Source organism: Salvia splendens, chromosome 10 (assembly GCF_004379255.2).
Source record: "Salvia splendens isolate huo1 chromosome 10, SspV2, whole genome shotgun sequence".
In the NCBI taxonomy this organism is placed as follows: domain Eukaryota; kingdom Viridiplantae; phylum Streptophyta; class Magnoliopsida; order Lamiales; family Lamiaceae; genus Salvia; species Salvia splendens.
In genome coordinates, this window is record NC_056041.1 from 29,719,521 (window position 1) to 29,730,575 (window position 11,055).

General features: G+C 35.3%; 1 long non-coding RNA gene across 2 annotated transcripts; it reads left to right on the forward strand.

Moving 5' to 3' along the window:
- The first annotated feature begins 2,306 nt into the window (after positions 1–2,306).
- On the forward strand, positions 2,307–4,570 carry LOC121750501. 2 transcript variants are annotated; one of them, XR_006039886.1, is made up of 3 exons: positions 2,307–2,680; positions 3,165–3,769; positions 4,315–4,570. It is a non-coding gene; the product is annotated as an uncharacterized LOC121750501 (long non-coding RNA). The 2 variants fall into 2 exon arrangements; XR_006039885.1 differs by having other exon boundaries at positions 2,307–3,769.
- The last annotated feature ends 6,485 nt before the right edge of the window (positions 4,571–11,055 follow it).

Here is an 11,055-nt window from a genome sequence, read left to right on the forward strand (position 1 = left end):
CTATGCATATATCAAATTTAAAGTAATTCAACGAAGATTCTAAAGTTATTCTAATTGCATATGTTCGAATTTTATTCCTATCATTATTCTCTCCTAAACAATACCATCAAATTTGTTCCGAAAATGGATCATTAACTTTCTTTTTTTTAGAGTATCATATTGTTAACAAATATCATTCCATCAAACGTATGGACTTAAATCATTTTTAATTTGATAAAATATTATTATTATTACTCCCTCATCCCCAAAAAATATGAACTATTTCCTTTTTCGTCCGTGATAAGAATTCCTATGGTTGAATCCTTCCATATTTCCAAGATATTCCTAAAATAGTATTTGACCCCAATTTTAACTAAAATAAAAAGGATAGGGTGTTTGACCCCAATTTTAGTGGGGAGATTAGAAATGGAAAGAAGGTGTAAAGTTGGAGGAATCCTCCTTAGGACCTAAGACCTCCCACAAGATAATGAGGGCTACCCTAGGCTACTTTCACCAAGACACACACTCCATTGGCTCCAGAATTATGGCTACACCACCATAAATGCATACATTTACTTGACCTAATCTATAAGATAAAATCAAGCAACATACAAGTAGAGATTGGATAAAATCTCACAAAGGAGATGCTCTATAGGAGTCTTTTAACATTCAACATTCATCAATCAACTAGGGTTTAAAGTATCACAAAAGAGTATATATAGGTGGGGTAGAAAACCCAAGAAAAGCCTAAAAGATGGATAAAATCGGCCAAAATAGTGTCAATGCCCGACCGGGCGTTTTAGAATATGGAAAATTGCCTCCCCGGGCGAACTTTCTGCCTCAATTGAGCAAAAACGTGCACAACGCCAGGTGGGGCGTTTTACACCTCAAAATCGCCCGCCCGCGCGTTTTCTCTGGACTCGCTCTCTCTTCTGCGTGGCTTTAGTAAATCGGTCATAACTCTCTCCACCGGACTCCGATTGAGGCGTGCAACATACCCACGCAAAGCTATTTGGAAGAGGAAGACATTGGTGGTGTTTGGAGAGCGTTTGGACGTCATTTTGATCAAGTGATTACTGATTGAATCAAGCTTCAGTTGATATCTTTGATGCAAGGCTTCCATGATCGTATCATCCTCCCCTTCTTGAGAAGGATTTGTCCTCAAATCCGAGACTTCTCTATTCCTTGCATCCTCGGGAGGCCATTGAGCTTTGTAGGATCCTTGAAGTGTCTTCTCTTTCATCCTTGGACCCTAATATATCCACGGCTCACGTCTTCGTAGTGACTCTTGATGTCCGGCACACATGGTCATATCATCCTCCTCTCCGTGGAAAGGATTTGTCCTCAAATCCCGATCTCGCATACCTATAAAATTAAGGAAGAGCAAATCAAATATCATAGTATGATGAGGATTATGACCACTACAAACTCCAAAATATGGTATCACACCAATAAGGTGGGTATGATCATGCACAAAATCAAAAACCAATCCAACATATTCATGCTCCATCAAATTCAAGACCAAGTCACAAGAAGTATGAGAGCATAAATTCATGAATTCTTTCATGTCCAAAACCAATCCATAGACGGAAAAGTCTATAACAAGATTTCCATAGAAATTTTCCAAATTATTATCCTCATAATAAAACCAAATATACATGTGGAACTAATAATTGTATTTTCTAAAGTGTTAATGAATCAATACCCTGAAATTCTCCTTTTAAATTAAATCAATGTCATTGTTCTACTTATTTCTTAGTTTAATATTTTTATTAATTTAGAACTCTCTCCATCCCATTATAATTGAGGCGTATTCCTTTTTGAGCCGTCCAGTGATACATTTCCTTTTATGGCAAAAAACAACACACTCTCTCCTTCTTACTTTATCCTCTCTCCTACTTTATTTTCTCTTTATTTAACTACAATCTAAAAATTCGTGTCCAAAAGAAATGTGTTACATGTAATAGGGCGAAGGGAGTAGTTAATACTCAACCTTTACTCTTAGTCAGAGTAGATCGTTGGAGAGATTCATACTCCCTATGTCCCATTAGAAATGAAACGTTTTCCTTTTTGGTCTATCACTACTAGAAAATTAGCCTAAGACTACACTAAATTTGTGGCACTTTTTTAAAACTGCCACTACAGATAGTCACTCAATACACCAACCTTTAGCCACATTTATATCCTAAACTAATATTGCATCTCCAAATAAATGCCATGAAGAGATTCATGTAGTGGCACTTGTGCCAAGTGTCGTACCAATAAATAATACATTGAAAATTTTATTTCACCTCAAAATAAAATGGACTCCAAATATGTTTCCCCTAAAAAATTTTCCCCCAACAATTTCTTCAAAAATTTCTCCCAACCTTTCCCCCAAATTTTCAATTTTCAAACTTTTCATCTTTTCAATTCATTTTGTACTAAAATTTCAAACATCAGCGGAGAAATTTGCCTCTTCTATTCTCTATACAATGCAATCTTCTTCCAAGAGATGGCAATAACAAGACGCAAAGCCTACTGTTCCTCCAAATTAATATTCGCTTGATTGTGTTTAATTTGTGAAGGTTTAAACATTTGATTGTGTTTAATTTGTGAAGGCTGCAAGGAAATTAGATTCGACCACCGGCAAAGTGCCCCTTCGCTACCGCCCCTGAACTGTTGCTTTTAGGTTCCACAAATTGGAACTACTTCTTAGAAGGTATTCCCTCACTTCATATAAGAATCGACATTTCAATTCTAGTGACTTCACAAGTTTCTGCGCAATCACAAAACAATGATATGATATATGTTGTGTTCAATTAATTGGATTTCGCTTGTATGTATGTTCCTGTATTTCTTCTTTGTAAATGTTCCTTATGAATATCAGTTGATGTGAATATATATGATTAGTACTGATTGTGACTAATTTATGTTTATTGGCTTAGAAAGAGGATTTCTCCTTGAGCGCTCCATATATAATAATGTAATGCTCTTTCAAAACATATTGTGTTTCTTGAATTTGCCTTTTAAGTTAATAGAATGTTGATTCAAAGTAATATATTTTACTATCATTCACCAATATTGAAGATATGATCCTTCTCTATGAGATTTATCTACTTTTTGCATAGCTGATTGATCAAGTTATGAACTTATATTTATCACATTACCAACAATTTCTCTTGGACCCTTTCTCTGATGATTAGCTTACCAGATTCTTCATGCTGCCAAATGCAAATGAATTCATTGCAGGAAACAACTCAAAGATTGTAAGGCCTTTCTAATTTGTTCAATATGCAGAATGCGCAGGCAATCCCCCTTCACTAATAATGTTGATTCAAAATTTTCTCTCAATTTTGAGCTAATGTTGATTCTTCTTTTCACTGTACAGAAGCTGCTACATGAAATAATGGAGCATTTTCTCTAAGTTGTGGGCAAAATCATGACAACTAGTGAATGTAAAATAGAATTGGATGTCTATGCTATGCATTGTTTATTTGATTGTATATAATTAGAATGCAATTATAAAATATGTTGAGATCGCTAAGCTGATTTCAAATATGAAAATATTAGTTAGAATAAAAAAGGTAACTAATATCTTCACATATTATTATGATCAATCTTGGTTTATGCTTTTCTATTGATTTTTTAGTTCCTATATTAATTTTCTATGGATGTGATGATTTCTCCTTTATTTGATATATACAGAATCTCTATCAAGCACAGGCTTCGCTCCTCAGACTTACATGCATCGAGGAATCGCCTTAAAGGATCTGATTCGCTTGTGGCTAAGCTTTGTGGGATTGAGAAGGTACTCCAGCCCATCTTCATGAACAGATTCAAACTCTTTTATTTAGTAATTCCTTTTATTATGAAAATGAACTCTTTATTATTTTTGCATTTATCTTTCTGTGAAAACACTGATCAGATTGTATAATATCATGCATGTTGCTATATATATATATATATATTGTATATGTGTATTTGTCAGATATTCAAAGAATAGAAGGTAGTGAAAACTTAATTTTTCTGAGAAATGCACCCAGTACTAATGTTTAACTTGTTCTATTTATATATTACGCAATACTCTATGGAGGAGAAAGATAAGAAGGGTATGAAAGTGAGTATGCGGGTTCTATATCTGTCTATGGATAAATACTTGCAGGGTTCGTTTCTTCTTGCATTGGTGATTTAAAATTTGTTGAAAACAACGTAAGGAAAATGGTATTGGTAAAGTCATTCACAATTTGAGCTTTTTGTGATAAATTATCCCCAATCTTTGTTATTTTATCCTGATACATATATATTGTTGTTATTTATTTTATTAACTTGAAATTTTAAACTGAAATGTTGTAGGTCGCGTGGCGTGGGAGAGGTACTTGGCCCTTTTAGGCAGGCATGAGAGGCTCACATTCTAAAGAAACAACTTCAAATATGTTGAGCACTTTTGGAAGGATTAACACTTTATAATTTTTACTACTAGTATTGCTTGTGTAGTTTAAGTCAAAGATGACCAACACTTAATATTGTTTAGTTTGTGTGTTCAAACACGTTACATTTTTGTGTAAAATCATTTGATGGTTTGAATATTATTCAAATAGTTGTCATTTTATTTGAGTGAGTAGTTTATTACATTTGAAGGATTAAAATGAATTTATAAATATTTGAAGGATAAAAATATAAATTACAGAAATATGTGGTGAAAAAAGTAAATTAAATAAAATGAGGGAAAATTGTAATAATAAATATTTATTGGGGTATATTGTATATTTTTCCAAAAGTTAATGTAGTTTAAGAAAATATATCGTGGCATTTTCTAGTGACATTACACGTCATGTTTCATGGCACTTTTTGACTGCCATAATACAAGACCTATCCTTATACGTTACCTATAATTACAGCTACCGATAGTGCACTTGCATGAAGTGTCATTACATGCAAAGTGCCACAACAATAGTTAGTGGCAATTTTAGGTGTCATTAAAGGCCCATTTTCTAGTAGTGTATCCCATTAAAAATGAAACGTTTCTAAAAATGGAAACAATACTCTCTCTACTTTTTCTTCTCTCTTACTTTACTCTCTCTTCATTAACTCACAAAACAACACTATATAAAATCCCGTGCCGAAAAGCAAATGTTGCATATTTAATGGGACGGAGGGAGTATAACATAAATTAGAATCAAATAATTAGCCTCTGTGAATACAATTCTTACTTGTTATAATTATACTATGATTGCGCATAGTAAATATTATAGCGTAATAAGAAGAGAATCAATACTTCTTGTTGGGGTTTGGTGCCTCTTGCACAACGGAAGTCATGCATAAATAAATAAATCATGCATACAGATTTATTTGACTGATTATGAGATCAATTACTCACATGTTAAACAATCAATTGCATGCTAGAACCTACGATTTAGAATCACTTATCTGATTCTCTAAAGAATCAACGATTATTTGCGCCTTCTCCACATGAAGATCTTCGTACTCAGCCGGAAATCTTCTAATCAGAAGGGAATGAAAATTGGCATCTCCTCTGGAGAGAGGGGGCACGGAATTTTAATGATAAAATTCATTAAATTAGTCTTCTATTTAGTCTACGAAATTTTAATGATAAAATTCATTAAATTAGTCTTTTATTTAGTCTCCTTTATATAGAGTTATGATGGGCTAGATTAGGGATTGGAATTGGGTCAAACCTGTTGGACTTTTACTAATTAAATTGAGCTCCAATTTAATTCAAATCCGATTAGAATATTATCATCATCCACTATAGTATAATAATATTGACTGTTCGTCCAATCCCAAATTACGAGTAATTCGGGCTTTACCTCTTTAATTTATTATTTTCCGTGTTTAAGATATAAATATCCATTAATTAATTTAATTTTGCTATTTGACTTTAATTAATTAATATATTTTTCCAAGAGTTGTCTAGTTCAAAATCTTTAATCTGGAATAAATTCCAATCGGCTGAGTTTCTGAATAATAAAACATTTTTCGAACACCTCTTGAGGATATTATCAAACTAGACTCACCTAGCACACTGTAACGCCCCACTTTTCGAACCCTAAGACGTTTGCATTAATTACTTTGATTGCCGCAATTAAATGACGAATTGTTATGTTTTTGTGTTGGTGACCTAACTTTTATTTGACCGAGTCAAATTCGTTGATTGATGACGTGGCCTTAATTAATTGACGCGGAATGAAATATATTGCCGTAAATTATATTTTATTTCGGGGAGTGAGATTTAAATAGAATCATCAATTTTCATCTTGCCTTTTTATTTAGAATTTTCGACCACTATGAATTATTGGAGAGGAATTCTATTTTTCCTGGATTTAATTAATTGTTTGGGATAATTATCCAAATTAAATCCAAAGCCAATTATTCTTTATTTCCTCCATGGAAATTTCGACCCCTATGACTTGTCCATGGAGATTTTCAAAATCTCCTAATTTTTGGGAGAGGAGGAATTAATTATTATATAATTGATCCCTTACTTATTTCTTTCCATGAATAAATAATAAATATTCTAGCCAATCTTGCCTACTTTATTCCATTAGAGATTTGGAAAATTTTCCTTGTGGGAGGGGCTAAAATCACACGTCTATTTCCATATTGTGGGATGATTTGTTATTAATTTTTCTGCTCCTTATTATTTTATTCTACTCCGTGAAATACCAAATAAAATCATAGGCTAATTAATTAGCCATGATTTTCGAAAATCTCACCTTACTCCTCCCCAAATTCACGTTAATTCCATCCCCCAAATCTCCCCTAATCTCTTTCAAATATTCATACAATTAATTCTCCAAATCTTCCTAATTATTTGAGAGCCTATTCTAATCCAATAAATAGGAAGGGAAGACTAAACCCAAAACCTAAACCTAGCCCCCAAAACTCACGTCTCTCTCTCCCTCCACACGCCCATCTCCCCTCTCCAATCCTCTCCACTTGTTCTTCTACTCCACTCTTCCATTCTTGCCAAGAGTTGTTGAAGAATCGGGATTTATATTTGTTCTACCGATCGTTTTAATCAAAGAAGGTACAATCAAACCTCTATTCTTCATCCTCTCCATCCCAACTTTTCTTTTGTTTCCCTCATGCAGTGTAGGGATTTCAAATCTAAGGGTTTAATCAATGGGGAAACTTGTGTTTGTATGTGTGTATGCATTTTGAATGCAATTTCGTGAAGTCTAAATAAATCATTGGTGAATGATGTGTGATTATATGCAACCATGAGTGTGAAGGCTCTTTTAAGCATATGTGTGTGTTAGAAGCATGAAAAGGTTGTGTTTGAATGAATGGGGATAGAACCCTAATTAAAATTTTGAAACATGAAAAACTGTGAGTTCGGACAGTAGGTTCCCACGCGTTTTTAACCGAATGAACTCCTTTTTGTCCGATTCTTTTTTCTGAGTAAACTCCATGGTGTCTTCTGTGTTGTGTATGAATTTCAACCTATTTGGACGAAAGATGAATTTTTGGTGAATTTTTTAAGTTAACTGCGCAGTTCTGCCCGAAAATGTTTTACCGACCAGTAGGTTACGCTTTCATTTCGACCGACCTAAAAAGGTTATTTTGACGTGATTTTTAAACTGGAAGTTATTTGATGAGTCTACTGCAGTGTGGTAAACTTTAGCCCCAACGGAAGTCGTGTGAATTTTTAATGATTTTTACAAAATGATGTCGCAATGCTGTCAGATTTCTATCTTTACAAAAGCAACTATGTTGTTATGTGAAATGATATACATGATTTATATAAATGCTTAAGAACCACTCTATGATGAAGTGATGTGTTATTCAAGGATGTATGCTATGGTGTGTTTCCTTTTGTCGATGGGGATAAAGGAAAAACGTGGGGACATGCATAATTTTGAGTCAATGTTTGAGACTGATTGTGATACACATAATGTAAAGGTGATAACTCGCGCTCTCAGCGTGACAGCAAGGGAAAGGAAATACTTGAAATCTAAGCAGTCGAGGTGGGCTTTCTTTTAAATAAGGACGATGTCCTAAGTATTTTACCGATGAGAATGAAATTGTGTTTATCATGCCTTGTTTAGTTTTAACGTGCCTATCTGATGTGGCTTTTGCCACTATTATTTAAATCGAATTCGGGTCCTCGTAGAGTCGCAAACTCTACTTGGATTAGTGTACACCAATGGTAGACTGTGTGTCAGCGTACGGGTTGGCCGGTCTAGTGACCTAGTTTGCGGCCGCATTCCTTGTCATGTATGTGCGTATATGGCTAACGTCTATGGGAAAATGACTGATCAGTCGACTTTTTATAATGGGAAATGATTTTGAGTGCCTCGGGCCTTTCTAAAGTTAAACCCCGATGGTTACTTACGTATGACATGATAGATAAATAATAATTTTTATGAAAATGTTTTCGGCATAAGTCCATGAGTATCCTTATAGTACTCAGCCCTGCATGTGTTTTCCTTACGTGCAAGTTGAGCGGCGGCGAGAGGTTGGTGGTGTTGAGCAAGTAACTTGAAGAATTAAATGTTTATCTTTGAATTATGGGTGTCGTTGTGTCTTCACACATGACGTCACTCCTCTCTTGGTCGTTTTTCGCTGCGATATTTCTTTTACTTATTAGTTGTTGGGACGAACTTAAATTTGTCCGGTTATTGTTTTCTTGTGATTCTGTTGGATAATGTCAAACTCTTAATCGTGTCCTTTGAGTATTAATTGCCGGCCCAACTCATTATTTAAACCCGAGTCCCCTTCTTGTTTTATACTTAATTGTTCATTTAGTATGTCGGTCAAATCTCCTTGATGAAACCCTAGCCTTTTTTCCTTGTTATATTTAAGTCCGTTTAAGTCGCGATCGCCGCATTTATTATACCCTAGAAGGGCGGTCGTGACAGTTTGGTATCAAAGCCTCAGTTTCTTTCCGCTCTGGACCCAAGAGTCTTGTTTGAGTCAAAATTCATTCATGTGTAAATTGACTAGTTGATAATCATCGAAGGCTCAACACCACGACTCGTCTCCACCCAACCACGAAGAATGAGGTAACAAGCGTTTCAATAAGTTTGATCTGAACCTGTGAAATATTGGAAAGTGTGATGGGGATATTCCTCTGACACTGCAACCTTTCGCGAGACCTCGTCCTTCATTAAATAGCAAGAAAGACTTATCTCAACTGTTAGATCCTTTAGTGCTATACCACACCAGCGTCGTTATTTCCTAAGGAAAGGAAACATGCGGACTGACACTGCAACCTTTCGCGATAGGTAGCCAAAGCCTATCTAGGTTGTGAAATTTTGTTTCTCTTCTACAAAGAACCGACTGCATCATCTTCTGTGAACATCGTTCACGACCAGTCTACTATTCAGAAGAATTAGACTTGTTTGCTTCTTATACATTTAAATGTTCGAGAAACATCTTATAAATGCATAAGCAAACACCAATGCGATAAAATTACTTCTTCTCGTCTTGGGTTAGAAGTGGATTGTAGAGTTTATTGTATACAAGCAATTCTATCCGTGCAACATGCTCGAAATATGTTTTTTCAATATACCAATCCTAACACTCCCTATAGGTTTTACTATTATTTTGTTAATTAGTTTAAATGTTTTCAAATGTATAAAGACAAACTAATTAAAAAACACAACGATTAACTAAAAAACGGCAAATACTACATTGATTAAAAAAAAATTACACGAGTTAGAAAAAAAAAAAAATTGACTACTCAACAAAAGTCCCAACTTCCGGCGCAGCTCATCGATCAACCCCTGGAGGTATTCGGCCATCATCAGAAAATGTTACAAATGAAGGTGGGGTAGGGGGTATTTATATAAATGAATTTTTCGAATGTTTTAAAAAAAAACACGTTGCATCATCCGCGCTTCCTTCGCGGACTATCTGTCGGGCGAGGACGACGCATCGTCCATCGTCCGCGCACCCACAGTAGCGGACGATGGCGTGCCCGAGGCATCGGGCGGCCTATCGTCCGCCCCACTGTGGGTGCCCTAATGGAATTATGGGCTTGTTGTGAAGATTAAAAATTGATTGCTAAAAGAGGACTTTTCGGACAACCTATAAGGTTGAATTAAAGTTAGAAAATTGTGCTCTATCTTATTATTTTGGCTTTGAAATAACTTTCTTTATAAAAAAGAACCATGAAGTCTGAAAAAGAAAAGCGAACCTTGAGAAGTATAATTTTGGGACAACCGTGAAAATTTAGTTTTTCCTGGATTTGTTATTGATAAGGCTTGTTTCATGTATGTATTTTGTGATAAAACTACACTCAATTCTGTAATCTAACGTGCAATTGTGAGCCAGGAGTGTGGGAAAGTCCGTCATATTTAGAGATAAAATGGATCAGCTGGGCAGACGAACGAACCAAGGAGGAGGAGTCATTTTGCGGCACAAACTGATCAAGATAGAGCAAATGGCAGCGACAGGAGCACTCGAGTAGGAGATGGAGCGTAACATAAGAAAGATCCCCGAAAGGCAAAGGGCAAGGAGGAATTTTCGAAGGAAAGGTTACCCTAGGGATCAAGGCCTCACGCGTTCCTATAAATGAAAATAGGAAGGAGGAAAGAGGCAGCACTCAACAGATATTTAACTCTCTCCTAGGGTTGAAATGGGGGCTCCCAACACTCCAAACTCCTGATATTCCGTCACACACACACCTGGGTTATTAGTTTAGTTTTAGTTTAACAATGGTTGGGTGTTGGTTCTTTCACTCTTATCATTTCGGTTATTTAATTCCATTCCGAGAAGGAACGATGATACAATCTTTGTTTTCTCTTTCAAGCTTGCTATATTTAGTTTCAGTCTTTCATCCTGTTATCGAATCTGGATGTTTTTGTGAAGTGAACTTGATGTTATGATTTTTGCTTATCTTGAAATGTTTTGTTTACCATGCATGAATTCTCTAGTTTACTGTTGGTTTCAGATTCGTGAGCATATCTTGGCTAAGTGATTTTGCAGTTGTTTGATCTGCTGAATTTCAGCCGCTGATTTACGAATTTGCTTGGTTGTGAAGAAATCTTGGATGGAATGTTTTAGGACTTTTAGATCTGATCATGTGAAATGTGGTAGAGTAAATCTGAGTACGTTTCCGTTGATGGA